The sequence below is a fragment of the Gymnoscopelus braueri genome (assembly GCF_963280865.1).
Source record: "Gymnoscopelus braueri genome assembly, chromosome: 10".
Lineage (NCBI taxonomy): Eukaryota > Metazoa > Chordata > Actinopteri > Myctophiformes > Myctophidae > Gymnoscopelus > Gymnoscopelus braueri.
Window position 1 is genome coordinate 55,605,425 of NC_137611.1, and position 27,597 is coordinate 55,633,021.

The window sequence follows — 27,597 nt, forward strand, 5'->3', positions numbered from 1 at the left end:
TTTGAAAAATATTTGACAGACAGACAGACAGAATCTCAAACACCCTCAGGGTTCCTTGGGGGGGGGGGGGGGGGGTTCAAATGGACCCATACAGCCAGGTCTAGAGTGTACAAATAGAACCAAATGTACCCTTACAGGTCTATAATCTGAGAGTGTATGCCCCATTATGAGCTTGTAGATCTGCTATTTTTGAAAATGTGCGCAAATCTTTCAACATACTTTCATGTTACATGGACAACTGCAGACAGACAGACAGACAGACAGACAGACAGAATCTCAAACACCCTCAGGGTTCCTTGGGGGGGGGGGGTTCAAATGGACCCATACAGCCAGGTCTAGAGTGTACAAATAGAACCAAATGGACCCTTACAGGTCTATAATCTGAGAGTGTATGCCCCATTATGAGCTTGTAGATCTGCTATTTTTGAAAATGTGCGCAAATCTTTCAACATACTTTCATGTTACATGGACAACTGCAGACAGACAGACAGATAGATAGATAGATAGATAGATAGAATCTTCTTACCACTGCTGTCTGGGACAGAACGTAGTCTGCTCTGCGTGTCGTCCACTCTCTCGTATGGAAGCCATTCATCACAATCCGACTCCATGTCCGTGTCGGAGGGATCGGACTGAGATTTCTGACTGTTGAATGGACTCTCCAGAACCTCACGTCGACTAACTGTCAGCCTGACACTGCGACGGAGACAATCGATCGGTTCAGCGACGTTTTCCTCACAGCCAGAGACCTCCGAGTCGGTCTCTCCAACGGGCACGGACGGTACCCTCGCGGAGGCTCCGGTCTCTCCAACAGGCACGGACGGTACCCTCGCGGAGGCTCCGGTCACCTGTGTGTGTGTGTGTGTGTGTGTGTGTGTGTGTGTGTGTGTGTGTGTGTGTGTGTGTGTGTGTGTGTGTGTGTGTGTGTGTGTGTGTTCTCTCAAAATCTCTCGTAGATGATCGATCGCTTACGCTCTCTCTCTCAAGCTTCTCCTCACTGCTTCCCCACAAAGGGCCCCAGTGTGTCCCACAAACTTTTATAAACTTCTGTTTTGGTCAGGTGGTGTACGGCGGTCCTTTGATCTTCGGAGCCCCACAGGTTGTTTATGATCAGTGCTGATGGCTGTCGGGGTGTTTGATCACAGAGGTCCCAATAAGTTGTTTTGTCAGGTGGTTCCTCCATCAGAGAAGCCCCAATGATTTGTTTCCCCACTGTGTGTGTGTGTGTGTGTGTGTGTGTGTGTGTTCCCACGAGTTGTTTTGATCATGTGGTCGACGGCGGCTGTGATCACAGAATGTTTATGTATGACTGACACAGAAGCACTCTAACTCGAAATAAGATGTTTTTGATTCTAGGTCACCCTGACTTTTGATGGCATGATTTCATGTTTTCTTTCATGATAGAAGCCCCAAATTTTGTCACAGGCTGGGGAAGAGTTTCATCTAGTGGAAACACAAAAAAAAAAAAAAAAAAGTTACATTTTTTTCCCCGGACGTATTTTACGTTCAGTGGCACTCAGGGCGTTTGTTAGAACGGACGTATTTTACGTCCTGTGGCACAGAAAGAGTTAAAATGACACCCCTGATCTATGTATAACATTGGTATGGTATCTCACACTGGAATCAAAACGTTGACCAAAACAAAGATGGATATGGACCCAACATTGTATAAAATGTTTTAAAAAAACAAATATTTAATGTTTTTCTCTGATTTTATCCTTTACCTAGACTTCCTGACCCTCCCTGTGTGTAAAGAGGAGGTTTCCCCTGAACAGCAGGAGAGGAGCCCAAGTCTGGTCCAGGAGGAACCTGAGCCTCCACAGATTAAAGAGGAACAGGAGGAGCTACTTCAAATACCAGAGGAGGCTGATAGGTCAACAATGGCATTACTAGCAGTGAAAAGTGAAGATGATGAAAACAGAGACACAGAGCCTGTAGCCAGCACCTCAACTGAACACATGAAAACACAAGCTTATGTCAAGTTCTGGGTAGCATCACAACCAACTAGTGATGACCAACTCCTCTCTTCAAACTGTTCTGAATCTGACACTGAAGACAGTGATGAGTGGGAGGAGACCAGGAAAGATCAGTCAACTTTAAACACACTGAAATCACGTAAAACACATGTGGATGGCAAAAAAAAATCTTTGAGCAACAATCTGTCCCAGGACGAGGAATCATCCAAACAAACAGGTTTTAGCTGTACAAATTGTGACAAAGGCTTTAATTGTAAGGGAACTCTGAAGAGACACATGAGGATTCATACTGGGGAAAAACCCTTTAGCTGTGACGTTTGTGAAAAAAGCTTCAATCGAAATGTTACTCTTAAGGTCCACATGAGGATTCATACAGGGGAAAACCCCTTTACTTGCCCAGTTTGTGAAAGAACCTTCAAACATAATTATACTCTGAAGACACACATGAGAACTCATACAGGGGAAAAACCCTTTACTTGTACAGTTTGTGAAAGAACCTTCAATCATAAGGTTACTATGAAGAGGCATATGAGGACTCATACAGGTGAGACAAATGCTTTCATGATAATGCATCTCTTAATAAATGTGGATCAATATAGTACCATATACAAGTAATACTGAACACTAACTGTTTTTCTTCCAAGGAAACACTAAATCTGATGTGTGCATGAGCAAAGTATGACACTTTTCTTTCTTCTTTTGAGCATAATAAACCAAAAGTACACTTCGTCTAATTTAGTGTTTCTCAATGAGGGAGGTAGAACCACGCTCCAGGGGGCGTTCAGAGAATGTTGGGGGGCCATTGGAAGCAATATTTTTGAAAGTGGAGCACTGAGGTGCTCTGCTCTTGGGTGGTGCCAGTTTAATAGATTCAAGTGCACATTTTCTTTATTTCATCCTAGACTTCCTTTCATTAACACAACATGTGGTAAAATGAGGTACGGGTTATGAATTGTGTGTAATTGCACATTTACATTTTTTATTGGTGGTATGATGATGATGGTGGTGGTGATAGTTTGGCCTATGCAGCTTGTGCAGTACGTTAGTACACTGGTTCCCAAACGTATTAGCTCGAGACCTATAGAGAAATTAGATGTTTGCCTGGGACCGAAACTAGTGAAAATAGCAGATCTACAAGCTCAGAATGTGCTGCGTTGTGAGCTAGTACATCTGCTATTTTCACTAATTCTTAATCGTTGTATTTTGTTTTTATTTATGGAAATTATTTGATTTCTGATTTATTTATGAAATGCTTCATGTAAATGTTGGAATTGTTTTTCATTGATTTGTTTTGACCCAGGGACCCAGGTAGGATGTGTAAATTAGTCAGACTTCGGTGCTCTATTCTAATAAGTTTATGTACTGTAATGGTTTAGATACAAGGCCAGACTTGTCCAGAGAACGGACAAATACAATTTAGCTAAAAGAGAAATGTGACATGAGCAACTGAGTCGACGTGTGTGTGTGTGTGTGTGTGTGTGTGTGTGTGTGTGTGTGCTCCTGCTCTGCTGTGCTGAGTCTGTGTTTACAGCAAGGGAGGGCGTTACCTGATATATGCTTCATTGCACAACTGTGTCCCATGGCAAACACAGCCGATCTGCAAGCCTGCGATGCGTTGCATTTGCGACGTGTTGTGGTCTTGTCGATTGGCTCGCTTGCTCAGAGCTCTGGCTGATCAATCTCGCTACAATGTAAGGCTACAGGCGCCCAGAGTCTAGCAGCAGAGAGAGCGTGTGTATGTATGTATGTATGTATGTATATGTGTGTGTGTATATATATGTGTGTGTGTCTCACACACACACACACACACACACACACACACACACACACACACACACACACACACACACACACACACACACACACACACACACACACACACACACACACACACACACACACACACAGTGGGGAGAACAAGTATTTTAGTAGGGGGTACTAACCACCAAAAATGGCCAAATCGTTACGTGGCGGATAAAAGCATGAAATTTGATACAGATGTCCCTTGGGTCATCCTAAAACATCCTAGAAGGGGTGCCCAAAAAAATCTTAAACAGGAAGTGAGTTATGGACAAAATTCAAAATGGCCACCTAAACTGTTGACCGTTGACTCAAAAGACACCAAAATAATTTCCAAAAAGCATAACATTTGGCACATATGTCCCTTGGGTCATCCTAAGACATCCTAGAAGGGGTGCCCAAAGGAATCTGAAACAGGAAGTGAGTTATTGACTAAATTGAAAATGGCCGCCTAGTGTTGTCGATTGACTCAAAAGACAACTAAAGAATCTCATAAAAGCATACAATTTGGCATACATGTCCCTTGGGTCATCCCAAGACATCCCAGAAGGGGTGCCCAAAAAAATCTTAAACAGGAAGTGAGTCATTGACAAAATTGAAAATGACCGCCTACAGTGTTGTCGATTGACTCAAAAGACAACTAAAGAATCTCATAAAAGCATACAATTTGGCATACATGTCCCTTGGGTCATCCTAAGACATCCTAGAAGGGGTGCCTGAAATTATCTGAAACAGGAAGTGAGTTATTGACTAAATTGAAAATGGCCGTGTACAGTGTTGACAGATGATGCAAAAGACACTCATAAAAAATAATCTCATAAAAGCATGACATTTGGTACAAATGTCCCTTGGGTGATCTGAATGCATCCTAAGGGGTGCCAAAAAAAGTTTTAATAGTCTCTCAATGGAAAACACTCCTCCCACACGGGCTGCACTGCTACAATATTCAAATCGAGCAGCCAATCTGGCATTTGGTCCAGAAGCCTGAAAGCTATGCAATCTCTACCATCTCCTGACAAATATGGATGGATTAAAGTCGCTGATTCGTGGACACCTTTATGGACACTCTTGCCAGAGGCTGCTTAAGTTTGTAGAGAACTCAAGTGTGGCTGCAAAGCTGAGTAGAGCCCTTCTGTTCGAGAAAGTGTAGATGCCGTGGTGCTGGGTTACCTTGCAGAGCATTATGCCAATGTGCTGGTAATTGCGAAATGGCACACATGAATACATGTAGTTACTAAACACTAATCACAAAAAAACAGTAATGATCAAGAAGAAAATACATGAGAAGATAGAGTGTAAAACAAGCAAGAAGATGTAGAGTGCAAAATAAATAAGATGCAGAGAGTAAAATAAGAATATGCAGAGTAAGATAAGATGCAGAGTAAAATAAATAAGACTATGCAGAGACTTAGATAAATAAAGAAGATTCAAAGAGTACAATAAAAAGATTATGCAGAAAGTAAAATAAATAAGTGATGTAGAAATGAAAACAGAAGGGTAGACTACAAAATACGGCAGGTTATGCACTGCATAACCTGTCGTATTGAGTCTGCATAATATGCAGACTGCCATGGTCAACTGTTTAACACTTGCATGACTAAGCTATCAATATGACCGATTTTGAGAATTTAAAGTGGATTATCTTCTCTCATGAAGCTCTGAGAAAGTTCCCCTTTCATGACTTTTCCTAAATATTTGTTTCAAATCATCTCCGTTTTTTTTCTCTTCTGAAACGTATTATAAATATGAAATATATACCATATATACCATCCCAACCGTTATATTTCGGCTAAATTGACCGCTCTCCCCCTCTCTCCCCCAGGCAAGAGCAGTTGACACCTCTAGACCCCCGCAGCGAGTCTATGCGAGTCTATGTTGCCATGTCTGCTTATTATAAGCGACTTTGGGCTTGTTTTTCACGTCTTTCTATTATTATTATTATTATTATTATTATTATTATTATTATTATTATTATTATAATTATAATTATATATAATTACATCAGTCATACCCAGTAAAAGGGATACACTTGTTGAATTCGCTGCTTTCATGAATGCAATTTGGGAATGTTATTTTTTCGTACTTGTTTAGATTAGAGCATGCATGTCCTTCTGTAAATGATTTTTTTATTAGGTCTTAGGTATTAGGTGCAAATTAGCCTCGGCTATAAACCCCATAATACAATGCAATGTTTTCCTTCATTTTGTGTTGTTTGTTTAATTCTGGACTTTGACTGACCTGTAACAAAGTAGCTACTAAATTGCACACATTTACATTATTCAAGGATTGATTTCAGTGCATTCCTCTGTAATGGCCGAAAGATTGGAACCTTTGTAGTAGTGTTATTTATGGAAGATGTCCTAACAGGTGCTAACGGTCCTCATCCAGCCACATCACGGGACCTTCATCATCAACGTATGCAGTAACATTTTCATAGACCTGCCTGCTTATTTCTCTCTCAAAATTTGGCGACCCATTTTCCACTTTCCCTTTCACTGCAAAGCGGTGGAAAAAGATTGGATCTACAAGCATACAGCTTGTCACGCAGCAACTGTTTTATGCTTGAAGATCAGATATTTTGCGCAGGATTGAGCACATTGTGGAACATAGCATTGTGTTCACTTGTTGCACTGAGGGAGGAGGAGAGGAGACGCGTTTGTCAGCGACGTGGACAGCTGATAGAATGAGAGCTTTACGCTCAGACAATAATGTGAATATTATTATTATGAATAATAATAATATAGGTTTGTCACTGGGTTGTTTACAAGTTACTATAGTTCGCTTGCTGCTACTAAGCATTACATGACGGTCATGACGAAACTTCAACCTGTTTTTTGCACTTTCTCCATTTACATCTACATAAACGTTCGGATTTCAAATATAAAGTTTTTATTCCGTGGCCACGGATGTTACAATTTACTATAATTTTTAGGTGGGTATAAGTACCCGTAACTTCTGTATTGTTCAATAAAAAGCATTTTAATCCGATTGGCGGTCATTTTCTCATCGAGTTATAGTGTATCAGAGTGCAATTACACCTCCCAACCGATAGGGTCACGTAGTTGAAAGCATGGAGAAAATACGGAGAAAATGGCCACCGATCGGATTAAAATGTTTTTTATTGGACAATACGGAAAATATGGGTACTTATGGGTTACCCGAATAGAATTGTAACATCCCTGGCCATGAGGTAAGCACTTTATATTTGAAATCTGAACGTTTGTGTAGATGTATGGGGTGTAAATGGAGAAAGTGCAAACCTTTTGTTAACTTATAACTCGATCTCTTTGTGGCAAACCTTTTGTTAACTTATAACTCGATCTCTTTGTGGTGAACGCTTGTGTCTCTTCAAGTTGTTGTGTTTTTCCCACATTGCTTGCCTTCGGATAAAATCAAGCATTGTGTTTTGTTCTCCACATCGATGTAGCGAAAATGTGTCCATATCACCTCTTCTCTTTCTCCCGAGCCCCGTGCAAAGCATTTTACCGTTTTATTTTGTAAAGTTTCGCTCTGAAATCTGAATCCTCCTGCCATTCATTTGACGGTGGTGTGACTCTGTGTGTGTGTGTGCGTGCGCGGCTGCAACTTTAAAAGGGGGTGTGTGTGAGTGAGGAACAACGCATGCAGTAACACTTTCATAGACCTGCCTGCTTATTTCTCTCTCAAAATTTGGCAACCCATTTTCAACTCTCAGCTTTTTAGAAGACAATGGAACCCCCCACTGTTTGGGGGAGAAAGTGTGAACTAGTCTGGAGAACAGAGGGAGACAGTGGCCAATAGGATAGCCTGATTTGGGGATCAAAATGATCGTTTTTCAGGCATGGTGGAGGAGAATGAAACCTCAGTCATGCGAGTGTTAAACAGCCATTTAGAATTTCTTCAACATGGTCCCTGCCTAAAAAGTTTAATAAACAAGCAAACAAACAAATAAATAACCCCTTCTAGGATATATTAAGAAGCACTCAATGTACGTACCAAATTATACACTTTTATGACGTCCCTTTATGTTTTCTTTTGTGTCAACTGCTTTAGGCGGTCACTTCCTGTTTAAAACCTTTTTGGCACCCCTTGTAGGATGCGTTCAGATCACCCAAGGGACATTTGTACCACATTTCATGCTTTTATGAGATTCTTTAGGTATCTTGCATCATCTTTCACACTGTAGGCGGCCATTTTCAATTTAGTCAATAACTCACTTCCTGTTTCCGATTATTTTGGGCACCCCTTCTAGGATGTGTTAGGATGACCCAAGGGACATATGTGCCAAATTGTATGCTTTTTGGAGATTCTGTAGGCTTTTTGAGTCAATCGCCAACACTGTAGGCGGCCATTTTCAATTTAGTCAATAACTCACTTCCTGTTGAAGACTTTTTTGGGCACCCCTTCTCGGATGTCTTAGGATGACCCAAGGGACATGTGTGACACATTTTATACTTTCTGGAGATTCTTTAGTTGTCTTTTGAGTCAATCGACAACACTAGGCGGCCATTTTCAATTTGGTCAATAACTCACTTCCTGTTTCAGATTTTTTTGGGCACCCCTTCTAGGATGTCTTAGGATGACCCAAGGGACATGTGTGCCACATTTTATGCTTTTTGGAGATTCTTTAGGTGTCTTTTGAGTCAACGGTCAACAGTTTAGGTGGCCATTTTGGATTTTGTCCATAACTCACTTCCTGTTTAAGATTCTTTTGGGCACCCCTTCTAGGATGTTTTAGGATGACCCAAGGGACATCTGTATCAAATGTCATGCTTTTATCCGCCGCGTAACGATTTTTCACTTAGTGCCCCCTACTATTTGATACACTGCAGATTTTGCAGGTTTTCCCACTTACAAAGAATATAGTGGTCTGTATGGTCTATTTTTATCATAGGTACATTTCAACTGTGAGAGACATAATCCAGAAAAAATAATTCAGAAAATCACATTGTATGATTTTTAAGTACCACTAAGAATTCCGGCTCTCACAGACCTGTTTCTTGTTCTTTAACTCATTCAGTGCCCGGCTTATTTATGGCAGTGCCAGTTTGGCTCTGAGTGCCACAGCCAAAATTCATTGTAAAAAAAAAGTGCTTAGGAGCCGAGATACAGCCTTTTTCAGTAAGAAGTTAAACAAAGAGTGAATGGAGCAGAATATTTTCAAATCATGATATCTTGGGTTCTGTATGTATATATTTTAGATTTTTTTTTTTTTTTCATTGGACGTCTTAGACGTCCAGTGGCACTCAGGGCTTATGTTAGCGGACGTCTTAGACATCCAGTGGCACTGAATGAGTTAAGAATCCCTCCTATTCTCCACTCATTACCTGTATTAACTGCTCCTGTTTGAACTCGTTACTTGTATAAAAGACACCTCTGCACACACTTTAACCTCGACTCCACAATGGGCAAGACCAAAGAGCTGTCTAAGGACATCAGGGACAAAATTGTAGACCTGCACAAGGCTGGGATGGGCTACAGGACAATAGGCAAGCAGCTTGGTGACTGGTGAGAAGGCAACAACTGTTGGCACAATTATTAGAAAATGGAAGAAGTTTGTAGAACCTTAATTTTCAAACTTTTTATTTTTGATATTAGTGTGTGTGCCTGATGGAGAGGCAGCAAAGTTCTTTGTCTACCATCATGATGATGATGATTATGAATTAAGTCACATTGTGCTCCTGTATCAAACACTACTTGTACCTGTACCAAATGTTGCCTTTTGATTGCTGTGTTTTTATGAGGGCCATTGAGTGTTTGAAGTTCCAATTCATAATTCTAATGGTTCTTTAACAGTAAATAGTAATAAAATGGCTTACCTGGCTGTGTAATTTTACTTGTCACACTTACACTTATCATCACAAGCTCTAATTAGTACATTCTGCAATATCAGTCACTATATCATGCATTTTCTCGATTAGGACTAGAACTAAATTACTGCAATACCGTAATTGTGTGATACATTACCACATTTTTGATTTTCTTTAACAATATATATATTCTGGTGAAATCTTAAGTATTGCATACAGTGTGGTATGTAAGCTTACTATTGGGGATTCATTGTGCGCATGTGATTATTAATTGTTTCCTGGCTTGAGTACTTGATATTTACAGATAATGTTCAATTGAATATATACACACGGCAAACATAGACACAGTTGGAAAAAGAGATTGTAAGTGCTACTTCTCCATGTGGTAAAATATCATAATGAATGCATGCATCCAGTTAATCTAAAGCCAAATGTGTTATTCAGTCCGGACAGTGTTGTTGGCCAAAAAGAACATCTACTACAAGTTATCTCGTTGATCAGTTATGTTGTAGCCAAGTGGAGAATAAATTAAGCTTTATATTGCATTTGTTTATTTGGTTGCTTTTTCAATGCTGTAATATGTACTAAATCGAAAACTTACTCTTGATGGAATATCTGACTTTATTTGGTTTTCCAATAAGATTGACACATGAGAGCCCCCCCCCCCCCCCACACACACACACACACACACACACACACACACACACACACACACACACACACATTCTCTCTCTCCCTCTCTTCCTTTCCTCAAATTCTCCCCCACCATTTCATTTGGATGTTGCAAAATGTCCAAATAGTGTGCTTTTCAATGATTATCACAATGACATAATATTTGTATTTCCTTTTCATTTCATTTACGTGTCTGCCAGAGGTGGACGGCCCTGAAAAGAACCCATTTGGTGCCCCTCCCGATACCTCCACCCAGTCAGACCCTGGGGAGGACAGCTTGGTTGCCGGAGGCAAGAAGCAGCAACAGCTCCTCTGTGATGGAGACGCCACTAAGAAGACCCACACCACCACCGCTACACTGCAGGGAGTGTCCACTGAAGGTGACTTTGTTAACCACTTGAGCCCTAGCATCCTTCTTCTGGGGGTAACATTGAACGGTTGCCTCCAAACCTACTCGCCCCCGGTCAAATCCGGCCGCCTCGTAATGGTCACCACCAGGTTTTCCTAGAGGTTTTCCTTATTCTTAAACTTATCCTCAGTAAAACTGCCTAAACCTAACCTTATTCCTAAACTTAACTTCAGTAAAACTATGCCTAAACCTAACCTTATTCCTAAATGTAAACTCAGTACAACTATGCCTAAACCTAACCTTATTCCTAAACTTATCCTCAGTAAAACTATGCCTAACCCTTATTCCCTAATTTACCAAATTGTGAGCTTGTAGATCGACTATTTTCTCTCACCAAAGAGATTTGGCGTAGAGGCAAATAAAGAGTGTCTAAATTGGTTTAACCACTTGAACCCCAGCATTCATATTCTGGGGGAAAAATTACCCCAAATTAGCCGATCTACAAGCTCACAATGTGTCGCAATGCAACACATTGTGAGCTTGTAGATCGGCTATTTTTGGCAAAGAGATTTGGTGTAGATGTGTAGGTGTAAAGTCTGTACTTGGTGTAGGTGTAAGTACAGATGTAATTCAAGTCCTCTTAAGTGACTACAGGGGTTTAACTGGTTAAGGAGAGATTATGTATTAACTCTTTAAATGCCAAAAACGGGAATTCCCGTCCGATGCCTCTATAGCTATCATGGCCACGGACGGAAATGACGAAATTATTTAAAAAATAATAATGTTTTAATATATATATACTTTTTTAATAATATATATATATTTTTTGTCTTTTTTTTTTGTTTATCTCAAAGGAACTAGGAGATAACGCTATCCAAAAAATTGCTGCTCCATTCACTTCAATGTTAAAAAACAAACGGAGGAAAAATGCACCTTTTTCCTGGCACTGGGACGACACAGTCTGAAATAAGTGTGGCAATGAAAGAGTTAATATTCAGGGCTCGAAATTAACTCTTACTTTGTAGCACTGGTGCTCCCGTCTTAAAAAAAGCTATGCCTGATTTATACTTGGTGCGTCGTGGACAAAGGAAAATTACTTACCCTTTTAATGCTTACAATAATGAAGATATTTTTTTCTCAAATTCTTGTTTTACCATTTTGGAACCTAAACGGGGAATCAATAAGAATAATCAGAATCAGAATCCATAACATGCTAACAATAATACCATACAATGACAATCAACTTATTTGATGAATGAGGACAGATTAATGGTTTAGAAAGTGAGCATGTATTTACAGCAGAGGTTACTTCAACTATCACGGCTACAAAAGAGAGCAAACATTGCATGGGAAAATGTAAAGTTTAAATCATAAAAGGTTTTCTCTCACTTTTCCCTAGACTTGCTGCACCTTCCTTTGTCTAAAGAGGATGGTTCCCCTGAAGAGGAGCGGAGTACCAGTCTGGGCCAGGATGAACCAGAGCCTCCACAGATTAAAGAGGAACAGGAGGAGGTGCATCAAAGACCAGAGGAGGGTGATGGGTCAACATCGACATTTCTAGCAGTGAAAAGTGAAGATGATGATGAAAACAGAGAGACAGAGCCTGTAGCCAGCACCTCAACTGAACACATTACATCACAAGCTGGTGTAGATGACTGTGGAACACCACAACAAACTAGTGATGAACAGCTCCTCTCTTCGCACTGTTCTGAATCTGACACTGAAATAGTAGACAGTAATGCGTGGGAAACCAGGGAAGATATGTCTGCTTTTAACACACTGAAATCAAACAACACACACAATGTGGAAGGAGAACGATGGTCTTTCAGCAATGAGCTGTCCCAGGACTTGACATCATCAAAACAAACTGACTCCATGGGGAGTCACACAGTGATGAATCACTTCAGTTGTACAGTTTGTAGCAAAAGCTTTAATCGTAAGGGAAATCTGAAGGCACACATGAGGATTCACATGGGAGAAACCCCCTTTTCTTGTACAGTTTGTGGTAAAGGCTTTTGTCAAAATGCTAACCTTGTGAAACACATGAGGAGTCATACAGGGGAAAAACCTTTTTTTTGTAACGTTTGTGAACAAAGATTCACGCAAAAAGATAGTCTTAAGACTCACATGAGGATTCATACAGGGGAAAAACCCTTTACGTGTACAATATGTGGCAAAGGCTTTGGTCATAATGCAAATATGAAGACACACATGAAGACACATACAGGGGAAAAGCCCTTTAGTTGTACAATTTGTGAACAAAAATTCACTCAAAATGATAGTCTGAAGACGCACATGAGGACTCATACAGGAGAAAAACCCTATAGTTGTACAGCTTGTGAGCAAAGATTCAGTCGTAATGACCATCTAAAGATGCACATGAGGATGCATACAGGGGAAACCCCCTTTACTTGTAGAGTGTGTAGCAAGGGCTTCGGTCAAATGAGTGATCTGAAAAGACACATGAGGCATCACACAGGGGAAAAGCCCTTTACTTGTACAGTTTGTGGCAAAGGCTGTAGTCAAATGAGTGACTTAAAAAAACACGTAAGGACACATACAGGGGAAAAGCCCTTCACGTGTTCATTTTGTGAAAAAGGCTTTAGTCAAGTAGGTGATCTAAAAGCACACATAAGAATTCACACAGGGGAAAAGCCTTTTACGTGTACAGTTTGTGGTAAAAGCTGTAGTAAAATGAATAATCTAAAACAACATATGAGGACTCATACCGATGAACAATAAACCCTGTAGTTGTAGAATAAATAGTAAAGGCTTATTTCAAATGTAAAACAAAATCACATCCAGCGTGTCGTGATGTTTGAGTTTATTTCATTGAGCTATATATGAACTAGAGCAATTTTTTACATGCATGCTGTCTCTGTGTGTGCGTGCGTTCACGCTCTACTTTCCTGAGTGTATTGCATTTACACAGTAAGTGGCACTTTGCTCACATGTGCACAGTATTGGTTAGTGTGTACTTAAGTGTCTTTTAGGTGGTGCATGTGCCGAGTGCTGTGACGTTTGTGTTTTAATGTTGCAGATTCAATAACTATAAACACTCTTAAGTCACTTGTCGAAGCGGCTAGCGCTGCTTAACACATAAGACTGCCATGGTCGTAATATTATATATTCTCAAATCCTATGCTTGATTGACATTGACGTAATATTACATCATCATTGTGATTTCAGTGATTACTTCGACTTCCAGAGAAGAATAGACCCATAAATGACGTAATTTAAAACAAATCAGCTGGTCCATTGCAATGTTATCAGATTTATAAAAACTACATTTATCTCGGATTTCTCTTCCCAGATTGCGTTTTTGGTGAAAACCAGTTATATACAACTGCCGATAACTAAAGAACGGAAGATCGCGGTTACAATTTGTTTTATCTGGTAGATAGAAGAGACCCTCGTCCTCCCCCCAGACAGCTTTTGTATACATCTGTGTCCACATCGTGGGTTCCGTGGGTCTCTGTGTGTCGTCAAAATAAGGTAAACACGCTGGCGGTGGCGGATGAATTAATAAATTAATACCTGGCAGTTGATGTGTTAAAAAGATGACTCGTACAAGGGAAATGCCCATTTTTAATAGTGTGATTGAAATAACCTAATAAATATCCAGGTCTGTTAATTAGTAACCCACAATGTATAATTGTACTCTATACATGCATAAATGGGGATATTTTATATTGTTCTGTAATCTGCCTTTTTTTTTTTACAAAGTTTGCACTTTGTAGGTCTTTGGTGGAAGTAGCACTGGAACTCCTCTGATAGTCTCTCCCAAAATCCCTGCACATGTTTGGAACACATCAAGTCCCTGTTTACTCGCTATCCCTAGTCCCATATGTGACCTCCTGCTCCATCCTGCTGCTGATCAAGAATGCGCTCCCATGTCCAATAGGCTCTGTGTACAGCAGCCTTTGGAAATAATCGGGCTTCTTCCTTACTTCCTTCACTGGTCTTGCCAATTAGACTAATGAAGGCTGTTCCATTCTTGTCAATCAGTGTTGGGTGCCGCTATGGTGCATGTTTGCTCACTGGAAACTGCTACACCAGTGGGTCTCAAAGTGTGGTCCAGGTAGCCTCATGGTTACTTGAGGTGGTTTGAAATGGCCCCTTACGGGTGTGTAGCCCTGAGAGTGTACAAATGGACCCGCAGCCATTTGGTTCTATTTGGACACTCAGAGTTATGGGGGTCCTTGATATTAAAAGTTTGAAAACCACTGTGCTACACTAACTGGAACAGAGCCTTTGTATTTGTTGATTGAATCCTTTATTAGTCAGAAATGTAAACAGCATGAGGTACAGTCATAAAACACAAAGGATAACAAAAAAAGTCCTGAGGACATTGTGGTCCTATGTATTAAATTCATCAACATAGCATTAAAAATAACAATACATGTCATCAACAAATACAAAACACTATCTAAAAAAAAAGGAGAAAAGGGCAAAATGTCGGCAATGAATGACACCTCCTTTCTATGGGAAATTGCATTTACCTCCCCTTATAAATGGTGGGATTTGAATGTTAAGGATGCGACTAGGAAAAATAACATTCTGGACAAGTGTTATGTGAACATTACAAATGCATATGTGGCCAAGGTTGGGCCACCTATATTGACCTCTGCTCATAATGTTGTTTGCATGACACAAATGAAAGCAAAGAACAACTAAAAGTATGCCTGGACTGTACAGATTGGGAGATTTTTAGAGATGGTTCATTGGATGAAATGACCACAGTTACAAATGATCATATATTGTTTTGTGTACAGCTGGTTGTTCCTACAAGGAAATACAAATCTATCCAAACAATAAATCATATGTGACCAAGGATATCAAAGAGGTAATAAATGAAAGGAAAACAGCTTTCATAAACAAATATTTTGGTGCACTTAAATTGACAGAAAAAAAGCTAAGACCAAAATGAGGCAGGCACAATTGCCACATAGACAGCGTCTAGAGGATGCGTTTAAAGCCAATAATCACAAAAAGGCGTGGGACACTATGAAATCTATGGCAGGAATGTCATCCCCAACCTAATCTCTCAAGAACAGATCCATCGCTGCGCTTGAATCTGTTGGTAGCCGTGTTGACAACCTGTGCGCATTGGCTACAAGTGGGCGTGCCATCAGATCAGGAAGCAGGCCGCGCTTTACCCAATCAAATGTAGTGGGCGGGATTTATATGTGTGCCGTTCGTTCCCCACTGGAAACAAACCAAAACTCATTTAATCACTCACTAATTTAATTTATATATATATATATATATATATATATATATATATATATATATATATATATATATATATATATACATACACACACATACACACACAATATAGAAAAACAAATAGGCAGAACTCATGTAATTATGTTTATTGATCCAAAAAAAGAAAAACATTATTTATACAAAACAATGGAACAGGAGCACACAGATAAAATCAAATGTTTCAAAGAATTCCTGGATTTTGTTCCAGGGACCCCAGAAGCAAAGATTTGAGTCTAATCTTGGGTTAAATTGGGTTAAAATTGGGTGAAATTCGTGTCTACATATTTACACTAGTACCTGAGATAAGATGATTATACATGGGATTAAGGTGCAAAATGTCATTGTGTGTCAACCGCATAATCCACATAAAGTAGACTGACACTGGTATATAGTCAGCAAGTAGTGCCATGAGGGGAAAAAAGTCACTTATACTTGTGTAAAAAAAATTGAAAAAAAAGGTGCTGATGCACCCAAAAATATATACAAAAAGGCAGCAAGGCATCCAATTAAATGTCTGACACTACGCCGCTGGAGTTCCCAAATATATATCTTGGGTGTCCTTGCTGTGTCCTTACAGCTGGAGGAGTGTAAAAGACCCGTTATAGTCCTCGAACTCGTCAACCACAAGCATTGTGTTCTGGAGAACGCGGGGTCTGGAACGAGGTCCTGGGGGTCTTCTTTCCTGGAGCTCCTTGCACAGCTTTGAAAGCGCTGAACTTCTTCCTGGTGGAGGTCTGATAAACCATACTGGCAAACCATCTTCGAAGCCATCTTCCTCATCAGACATGAGCTCTTTGGTTGCAGTACTGTTCCAGAGAATTTCCTCAGCAGGCCGCAACACGGATCCCCTGCCCTCAAACAACTGTAAAAAAACAAACACAAAAAAAAATAGAATTACAATTAAACCACAAAACTAAGAAATTGTTTTAACTGTGTGAGTGAGGCCTACCAAAACTGCTCTCCTCACTTACCCGTAATTTTCTCTGTCGTGTCCTCATAGACTTCTGTACCTTTGCTTTCTCCTGTGCATAAGAAATACAGATTTGCTGGCTTCTGCAGGTCTAGCCCACTCTATTAAGATGCAAATAGCTTATGTGAATACTGTGAGTGTATTATGCATGTGCGCTTACCTTTTATAAAAACAGGATCAACATTACAGAAACTAATGCTTAGTTCTCCTAAAAGATGAGCCGCAACATCAATATTATGTGGAGAATTTACCCTGTTGGAAGAGAAGAACCGTGTTAGTTTTTATCATTTTTTTCTTTATCAGTTTATCACCAATCCACAGGCCTACCTCCCCCACTATCCCCCACTACAAATCGAATCGGGGGCAAGGTCTCCCATACTAAAGCATGATTGTGATATAGTTGAATTTAGTTACTTACGCTTCTTTTGGATTGTATTTGTGGTTATTCTTCTCCGAGTTGTGTAGATGCCTCACAGCCTCCTGTAAACAGCATGATTATAAAAGGTTAATTTGAGGAAATCAATGCTTTTGGCAAAGCACCAAAGGAATACCAAAACGCTCGCCCCAAAACACATGCAAGTAGCAGTATACTTAAATGATCAAAGTAAAAGTACATAATTTCTTGCTGAATTTGCGAGCCTTAAACAAAAAGAAGAAAGAAAGAAAAAAGAAGAAGAGAGTGTAGTGTGTGCTGGAGATTACCTGTTAAAACTCCGAAAGGTCCTCACACATGTACCCCTGGATGCCAACAACTGTAAAATATATAACAGCAATTAAAACTCAGAAAATTTCAACTGAAACAGGAGAGCACATAAATAGTTAAATGAAGAAGAAGAGTGTGGGTGTGTAGTACCTTTTAAAACTTCCTCGTCAACAGTGGGGAAAACAATGGAAATCTCCCTGCAAATATAATTTTAGGGGTTAGTGGGATGTAGCCACAGTAAAGACAAACTACAAAGCTTTAGTTACAAACATTTATAAAGTCTGTGTATTTTACTATTACTGCATTATGCTGACAAATTAAATCATGGCATATGAATTGACTAGCCACTTAGCTAGGCCACATGTTTTAAAACAATCTGAACTCATACAGGTAAAGAAACACTAGCTTACAACTGATCAAACAAACTGTAGAGAACTGATCAAAGTAAATACAATAAACAGTAAAACCTACTAATGATTTACAATTAGATAAAATAGCAGCTTACCATTTACAAAGCTAGTCCGAAAACATCAACAGGCCAGCAGTACATGTGAATAGAATGAATTCACCCAACCGCCCAAACAGTTCGAATGTTTGAAATCTCTGTTTGGACGAATCTGATTGGATAGACACACAGGTTCCCCTCCCCACCGTCTGATATGTGCATGTTAAATGTTGGCAGTCAGAGAGAGAGAGAGAGAGACTGGAAATAAACTATTTACTAGGTTTAGTTAGTTTTAACAAGTTAAAAGTTATGTAGAGGTACTAATACTTTGCACTAAACAACAAGCACAAAAAAAGTACTGACATTTTATACTTAAGTAAAAGTAGTGTAATGTAGAAATACTCTTACTGTTACAAGTAAAAGTCCATAACATTTTGTTCTTTTGAGCACTACTGGGCCTAGACTAGAAAACTAAATAGTTTAACCACATGACTGGTGGTAACCTGTATTTTTAGCATTGATGGCAGAAGTACTCCGATATTTTACTTAAGTAAAAGTAGCAATACCACAATATAAAAATACTAATACTAAAAATAATAAAACAAGTAAAAGGCCTGTGTTCAAAATGTTACTTGAGTAAAAGTAAAAAAAGTATTCAAAATATACTTAAAGTACCAAAAGTGAAAGTATTAAAATGTTTGAAAATAGCAGATCTACAAGCTTGTAGATTGGCTATTTTCAAATAGCCTATGCATAAAATAGGGCTAAAGTGGTTAATGTGGTGATAGAGGCGGTGCTCCTATATTGTTGCAGAGACCTGAGACAATAGGGCCACTGAACCCATCAACACCTTTCATGAAAATGTTGTGCCTGCATGTAAATCTCTACCCCCTAAAATACACACGAAAACACACATAAAGTAAGCCTTGTTTGTGATATAATTTTAACCATTTAATGACCCTTAAACGTACTTGGTAAAAGTACAAAAGTATTGGTATCAAAATGTGCTTAAAGTACCAGTACTAAAATGTTTGAAAATAGACGATCTACAAGCTCACAACGCGACGCGTTGTGAGCTTGTAGATCGGCTATTTTCAAATAGCCTAGGTATAAAATAAGGCTAAAATGGTTAATGTATGTTTTATAATGTAACCATTTATATCTGCAAAGTAATAGTAACTAAAGTTTTCAAATAATTGTAGTGGAGCAAAAGTATATTTGCCCCAAGACTGCACTCTGATCTGTGTGTGCACACACACACACACACACACACACACACACACACACACACATATCTCACTCATTGTTTTTAATCAGTATTTGTGCAATAGTTTGTGTTCCTCTCTCTCTCTCTCTCTCTCTCTCTCTCTCTCTCTCTCTCTCTGAGCCCCCCCCCCCCCACTCTGAACCCCACACCTCCCATTGTTTGAACAAACCTCTAATTTGCATATGTAAGGAAGATTCCCTAGCAGAGAAAAGAGAGATGCATATCCAGGTATCTTAAAGGCATTTGAAGGTAAACAGTCCTCTCCCGCATTCATTGAAAAACTCACACCAATCATTTATGTTGGGTGGATGTATGCCGTGCCCACGTATCCAGGTATATCACCTTTTTCACCCAGTGAATAGCGTCCTCGAAGCCGACAAAACCACGGAAAGTTAACATTTTAAATTGCTCTTTCATCATAAAAACGAGTGGACTTATAACCAAAACGATCCATGTTCTTTGGGAGAAGTGGTGTTAGTGTTCCGTGGAGAAATATTGTTAGTGGGAATGAAAATATAGTTGCACCACCGGAAGTGAAAGGCTGAAGGCAGACCAAAACCCAGATTTCCCTGCGCACAGGTCGTCCGTTCAGCTCCGCCCAGAGGGCGCTGTTTTTCCTTTTTATTTGTCGATGGGTTCCCAGATTGTCCCCAACCAAACCTATTGTGACAGACAATGAACTTGGCTTTGCTAAAGACCTAAATATTTTCTTTGCCAGATTCGAATCATTAGGCGATTCTTGCAGGTGCACTGAAATACTTAAAGCTGTAACACCCGCCCCCTCAGACAGAATTATCATCACTGAAGAGGATGTCAGGAAAGTGTTTTGGTGTACTTAACACAAGGAAAGCTAATGGGCCGGACGAGTGCAGTGCTTTTCTCCTTAAGAATTTTGCATCTGAGTTGGCTGCAGTGTGGCAAGCAATATTTCAAACCTCTGTAGACACACACACAATTCCTCTGTTTTGGAAAACCTCACATATAAAACCATTATCCAATGTCCAAAAGAACATATTGGGATTATATGAAATCACTTGAACGAATACTGTTACAACATCTTGTCTTTATCTTTATAACTAAAGACAAAATGTTCCTTGTCAGTTTGCATATAAGAAGGGTTGCGTTACAGAGGATGTGGTTGTCACACTGGTCCACTTCATTACAAAACACCTAGATGAGTCTAATGAGAATCATGCAAGGGTGCTGTTCTTAGACTTCTCTTCAGCTTTCAATACAATACAGTCTTATATGTTAGTGTCAAAGATGGTACAGTTGGAACTGAATCCATACTTAATTCACTGGTATGCTTCTTTCCTTACTAACATTTGTGGTAAAGTGCATTAATCTGTGGGACTATTTGTGTTACAGTTTTCTGTTTGTCAAGGGGGGCCTGGATGATCCTAACACATTCGTTCTTTTTCTATATGAGGAGTAGCAGGTTTTTATTGTTTGTGTTTTGATACTAATGTTTAGTTAATTTCTTATACGTTTTTATTTGTTAGTGTAACTTTTAGGTTTATGGTTATTGTTTATGTCCCCACGTTTATGGAGGACTTGTAGAGCCCTCCAAGGGGGGACTGTAGTATCTTAGAATAAGCATATAGTCTAGAAATACTTGAGATGAACACACATAAGGACTCACATGAGCTGATTTGAACCACACAAAGAACAGACCTAGAGACACTCATCCCCCGCAGGATGTCATACACAGAAAACTCTGATGGTTAGTGAGGAACAGTCATTTAAACAGCATATGGTCCTTGTACTTACATACATGTATCCATACATAATATCACATATCATTATACACTAATCTACCAGTACCCATATTGTAATGCATTCACATTACAATATAACCATGCATATTACTAATGAAGGCCTAATAGACATAGTCCATTGATTACTCTGGTCAACCTTAAAACTGATACTAGTTGGCCTAGTGAGACATTCCCGATTAGTTACAGACACCCTAAGCCCTTTCATAGGAGATAGGGGCACATTCTGTTAGGAGGTCCAGATGTCCATTATCCAGGGGACATCTGACCTTAGCTGACCACTATATTGTTTTAACCAACTCTCACAATGGACTTACACACACACCAAACTACTTAATTTAGCACATACACATTTACACACATAGTCTCAGCACTTGTAACCCACACACCTACGTGCACATTGAAGTACATCCATACATGCCCACACACACACACACAGGTCACACACACATTTGGGCATCTTTATTAGAACACATACACCTCGTGCACATGCCTATAGAAAACAGCATGCATGTACACACACAATGAGTATAAATATCCACCCTGAGTGGAGTTCTGTCTTTTTTCCTGACTCTTGTCCTGACGAAAGCTGTAACCATGTAAGTTCTTTCTCTTCTCTCCTTAATAAAATCAACTGAGGAGAAGGAATGCCTGGACTCTTTAATTCTCCTTAAACAAGGGCAAATAGTCCCACAGATTAATGCACTTTACCACACAGTACAGAGGGTGAAAGTGAACAGAACCCTCTCCTCAGCATTAACTACTAATGTTGGTGCTCCCCAGGGTTGTGTAAGCTCAGCTGTACTTTTCACCCTTTATACTGACCGCTGTCGTACGGTCAGGAATGTCTGTCTGAATGTCGCACTGACACACCAGACCAATACATTCTAAAGTATTCTGATGATACAGTTTTGATTTCTCTCTTAGATAGTACCAGTGATCCTGGACTGCACCAACTCAAAGTAAATAGGGTGGTTGAGTGGAGTGATAACAACGCTCTTATCATTTACACAAAAAAGACTGAAGAGATTGTTTTTGGTGCACCACTAGAGATACAAAGGTCCCCCATTACTATTCATAGTGAACAGATCAACCAGGTATGTTCGCATACATACCTAGGAGTAGTAATAGACATCTTCTGTCATGGAAAGATCAGATTGAATCAGTGGGTAAGAAAACAAAGCAAATAATCTATTTCTTCGTCGTATGAGATATTTTGGTGCTAGTAGACAGTCTTCTTTTGTTTTTCACTTATTTTATTATGTGTGTTCTTCAGCTCTGTAGTACCACTGTCACCTGTGGACATGAACTTGACAATGAATAGATATAAACGGACAATGTACAGTATGGACTGAGTTATGATGGAGGGAAGGGTGTTATACTGGCGAGTGCCTGTGTTGGTTCTATGTTTCCCCTTCCCCGCTGCAGGTATAATGAGAGGGCGTTGAAACAGGCGGCAGTGATACCTGACGCGCCGTTATTGGATGGCAGCAGTATAAAGGAGGCATCATTCGGCAGCGCGAGTCAGAGACACACGCCGCTGACTACACCAGACGCCCGACACTACGCTGCACGCCACCACGACCACGCTGTTCGCCCGACAACACCGACCCCCCTGCTGATATGCCTGTTAACCCTGCTTGAAAAGGGACGTTATCCACGAGAGACGAGACCCAGCTTTGTGTGAGTGTGGTGCTATATTGTAAACCCGACCGTTACTTACGAGCCTTCTCCTCCCCAGTTCCACTCCTGGACGCCGCAGAACAGCGCTGATCGCCCCTGACGTCCCGCTGATGATCGCCACGACAACGCAGATTGATACTGCTACATGCCAGCCAACCCGGCCTAAAAGGGACGGTCCTTCCGAGATCTTATCATTGTGTGAGTGAGACGCTACGTCGAGTCCCGCCACAATCGCTTACAGCCTTTTGTTTCATCCTCAGCTTCCATCCACGGACTTCAACGCGGCTCTGAATAGCCACGGGACACTCGCTGCTTCCCGGGACCTGTTGCTAGGCAACCGACGCCACATACGGGGCTTCTCCTCGTCCGGAGCCCCGATTGGACAAGGGACAGTGTGACGCTACTCGGCCCGACTGGGCCTTGATTTGAGGAGGACTGAGATTGAGCATCTGGGCTCTGGGGCCGTGAGTTTGGGATTTAGGTTTAGTTATATATTAAATTATTATATTGATTTTGATTCATTAACTGTTATTGTGGCTGTGCTCTTTAGGATATTTTATTATAGTAGTAATGTGATGGTATTATAACTGTATAGCTTAGTTAAGAGGGGCTGCTCGCAGGGGTGGGATTATTCTAAGTGGGGTTTCTTAACCTGTCTCATACTGCCCTCCTTTGGTGAACACGCATGGTTTGGATTTTACTGTTGTAATTTCAATAGAAGTGTTATCCTATTTTAGTAGGCTTATTGCAGTGATCTTTTGGTGTGCATTTGATTTGCCGTGGCATCTTTATTATTGAAGTGTATTGGTATTACTTGGGCTAGTTAGAGAGTGGGTGGGAACAACGCTGCTGAAATATCCTAATTCCTGTGGGCATAATATTAAGTGGGTTTTGTATTTATTGATTGTCATTTTACATTACCAAATGTTTTATATTCATTAACTTATAATAAAGTTGTACTTATTTTCTAAACGACTTGCCTGCTGATTGTGGTGTCTCGGGGGTATTGCATATTTGAGCCCTTGCCGGGTGACACCACCTTTAATGGATGTCTGTCTGTAGCCTTAAAGTCACAACTGCTGCAACAACTGAACTGACATTGCTCTTGCCTTTTTGTTTTTATGTATGTAATTTTGTTTTTGTTTTCTGTGTTATGTCAAATGTGTGTACTGTATATGTGTTGCATACATGGCTGCTGGGTCGCAAGACAAGTTTCAGTGTGAGCTGACAATAAAGTATTATCATATTGTATCATTTTTCAGACTAGTTTTGAAAGAAACCAGTGATTTACATCTTTTAATGGATGGTGTCAGGGCATTCCACATTTTGGTGGCAGAGTAGTAGAATGAGAATTTCCCCATGTTTCTTTTATACTTGGGTAGTACCAGGTCGTTGTCGCTTCCTCTAGAATTGTGGGGGTCACTGACTTTGGAGAAGTAGTTGTTTTGAGGGTATTGAGGGCCCCTTGACTATCTTAAAAACAATCCTGTTTTTAATTGCCTAAAACCCTGTCTTCCACCCTGAGCCATCCCAGACTAGCAAAGTGTGTTGGAATTAGGTGGGTTTAAGCCGAGAAGTAGTCGAATCGGTTTGTTTTGGTAGGCTGATGTTGTGGTAGGGCTACTGCGATCTGAAGAAAAAAAACTGATTGTGGTAGGCTACTTCGATCTGAAACAAACCTCTGATGTTGTGGTAGGCTACTGCGATCTGAAACAAAGCTCTGATGTTGTGGTAGGCTACTGCGATCTGAAACAAACCTGATGTTGTGGTAGGCTACTGCGATCTGAAACAAGCCTCTGATGCTGTGGTAGGCTACTGTGATCTGAAACAAACCTGATGTTGTGGTAGGGCTACTGCGATCGGAAACAAACCTCTGATGCAGTGGTAGGCTACTGCGATCTGAAACAAGCCTCTGATGCTGTGGTAGGCTACTGCGATCTGAAACAAACCTCTGATGCTGTGGTAGGCTACTGCGATCTGAAACAAGCCTCTGATGCTGTGGTAGGGCTACTTATCGATTATCGATTCTGAATTGAATTTCAATACACACATTAATCATGTCACCAAGATTGCTTTCTTTCATCTTAGAAATATTGCACGAATTAGAGACTATCTGTCGTTAGACGATGCAAAAACGCTGATCCACGCTTTTGTTTTCTCTCGGCTTGATTACTGCAACGCACTCTACTCTGGCCTGCCAAAGAAAACAACTGACAGATTACAACTTGTTCAAAATGCGGCAGCCAGAATTTTAACTAAAACCAGGATGAGAGAACATATCACTCCAGTTCTAGCTTCACTACACTGGCTCCCGGTTGTTTTTAGGATTGATTTTAAAATTCTTTTAATAGTTTATAAAGCTCTAAATGGTCTGGCACCTTCCTACCTCTCCGACTGCCTAGAGAGATATGTTCCAAACCGGGCCCTCAGGTCTTCAAGTGCTGACCTGCTCGAGGTGCCTACAATGACATATAAAAAATACGGTGAAGCAGCATTCTGCTTTTACGGACCGACAGTGTGGAATAAACTCCCATTACACTTAAGACAGGCAGCCTCTGTCGATAGCTTTAAAGCACAGCTCAAGACCTATTACTTCACTCTTGCTTTTAGCTGATTCTTTGGTTGATTTTTAATTCCTCACTGTATTCCCTATTTTAATGTTGTTTTATGCCTTTGCTTTTGTTTTGTGTGAGTGGAAGAGAGAGTCACGGTAGTTAAAAGACAAGAGTCTGATAACTCCATCCGGAGGATTTAGTGAATTATCCTCTGGGGCACGTCGACACGTGGTGGACCCTCCAGGGCAGATCCTTTTGTCTATGTTTAGTCTATATATCTTGTATAACCCCGATAACATTCTCAGGGGTGTACGGTGTGTGGTTTGGATGTGATAAGTTAGCAGATCCCCTGGGCTAGTCCACACGTGGTAAACATGGTGAAAATATATTACTAAGGTGTAATATTACTAAGTCGATAGCTTAAAGCACAGCTCAAGACCTATTACTTCACTCTTGCTTTTAGCAGATTCTTTGGTTGATTTTTAATTCCTCACTGTATTCCCTATTTTAATGTTGTTTTATGCCTTTGCTTTTGTTTTGTGTGAGTGGAAGAGAGAGTCACGGTAGTTAAAAGACAAGAGTCTGATAACTCCATCCGGAGGATTTAGTGAATTATCCTCTGGGGCACGTCGACACGTGGTGGACCCTCCAGGGCAGATCCTTTTGTCTATGTTTAGTCTATATATCTTGTATAACCCCGATATCATTCTCAGGGGTGTACGGTGTGTGGTTTGGATGTGATAAGTTAGCAGATCCCCTGGGCTAGTCCACACGTGGTAAACATGGTGAAAATATATTACTAAGGTGTAATATTAATAAGTGAAAATATATTACTAAGGTGTAATATTACTAAGTGAAAATATATTACTACGGTGTAATATTGACAATTGTGTGAAGATATATTACTAAGGTACACAAGGTACACATGTAATATTGGCAATTGTGTGAAGTGTGGATATTTCTTTAGCTGTGTTGTAGAGGACAGTGGTCACTACATTTAAGTTATATCCATTTGTGTTGTAGTTGTGTAGTGGCGAGGGCCACTGCATTTTACTGCATTTTACTGCTTTTATTTTATTTTATTTTATTTTTGTTTGCTTTATTGTTGAATTGGTTCTAACTGTAATTGTATTCTTGCTCTGTAAAGCACTTTGAGCTGCATTTCATGTCATGAAAGGTGCTATACAAATAAAGTTTATTATTATTATTATTATTATTATTATTATTATTATTATTATTATTATTATTATTATTACTGTGATCTGAAACAAACCTGATGTTGTGGTAGGGCTACTGCGATCTGAAACAAACCTGATGTTGTGGTAGGCTACTGCGATCTGAAACAAACCTGATGTTGTGGTAGGCTACTGCGATCTGAAACAAACCTGATGTTGTGGTAGGGCTACTGCGATCTGAAACAAACCTGATGTTGTGGTAGGGCTACTGCGATCTGAAACAAACCTGATGTTGTGGTAGGGCTACTGCGATCGGAAACAAACCTCTGGTGTTGTGGTAGGCTACTGCGGGACCGTACATGTTCCCCGGGTTCTATGTTCCCCAGGTTCTATGTTCCCCTCCCCCCCAAAAAAAGGTTCTATGTTCCCCGGGTTCTATGTTCCCCGCTCAACCAAAAAAGGGTTCTATGTTCCCCACTCATCCAAAAAAAGGTTCTATGTTCCCCACTCAACCAAAAAAAGGTTCTATGTTCCCCGCTCACCCAAAAATGCAGGAAATGGTGAGACATTTAAAAAGGTTTAAATACATGTATTTATACCCATTAGTTATTTGTAATTTTTCAGTTTTTAAAGTGTCAAAATATCATGTTTTGAAAACTTCTTTGACATGACTCAAAATCTATTTAGGGGTGTCACGATACATTAATTTCACGGTACATATGATATTGGGCTCACAATATCGATACGATATTATTATCATTTTTACTATCATCAACATTGGCCATCATTTTCAGTTTCAAAGTGCTTAATTTATAAAGAATATAAAAAAAGTTACTAGAAAAAGTGCTCCTCGGAGTACAGGTCTACGCCAGGTCAGGTACGTTATTGTGGCCTCCTGGTGGCGGTATAATAGGCCAATGTGAAAAGGGTGCCATTTCTTCCTAGGCCTTTCACGGCAATCGGACACTGCATTTATGATTTGTGGCATTTTGTTCCAAAAATGTGTTTTGCTAAATTAGACCTGCTGGTGGCGCTATAACAGGCCAATGTGAAATGGGTGGCATTTCTTCCTCGGCCTAGTGGGAATGTGCGTGTGAAATTTCACGGAAATGCAAGCTGCGTTCATGATTCGAGGCATTTTGTTCAAAACGGACCAATCCTGCAAAC

The 27,597-nt window shown here is 40.1% G+C and overlaps 1 protein-coding gene and 1 long non-coding RNA gene across 3 annotated transcripts in view; one reads left to right on the top strand and one right to left on the bottom strand.

Annotated features, from left to right (window-relative positions):
• LOC308094152 (uncharacterized protein) overlaps positions 1–27,597 on the top strand; it is a 337,907-nt gene that overhangs the window by 31,870 nt on the left and 278,440 nt on the right. Inside the window, exons 2-4 of one of the 2 annotated variants that reach the window (XR_013933923.1) lie at positions 1,729–2,520; positions 10,438–10,617; positions 11,986–14,010. The exons of the other annotated variant lie outside the window; for it this stretch is intronic. The gene's annotated coding sequence lies outside the window, so the exon portion shown is untranslated. Of the gene's footprint in view, positions 1–1,728; positions 2,521–10,437; positions 10,618–11,985; positions 14,011–27,597 lie in introns of those variants that run through there. 2 annotated transcript variants of the gene reach the window in all.
• On the bottom strand, positions 16,807–17,587 carry LOC308093937. Its single transcript, XR_013933913.1, has 4 exons — positions 17,530–17,587; positions 17,246–17,307; positions 16,988–17,079; positions 16,807–16,879 (listed from the first exon to the last, which is right to left on the bottom strand). It is a non-coding gene; the product is annotated as an uncharacterized lncRNA (long non-coding RNA).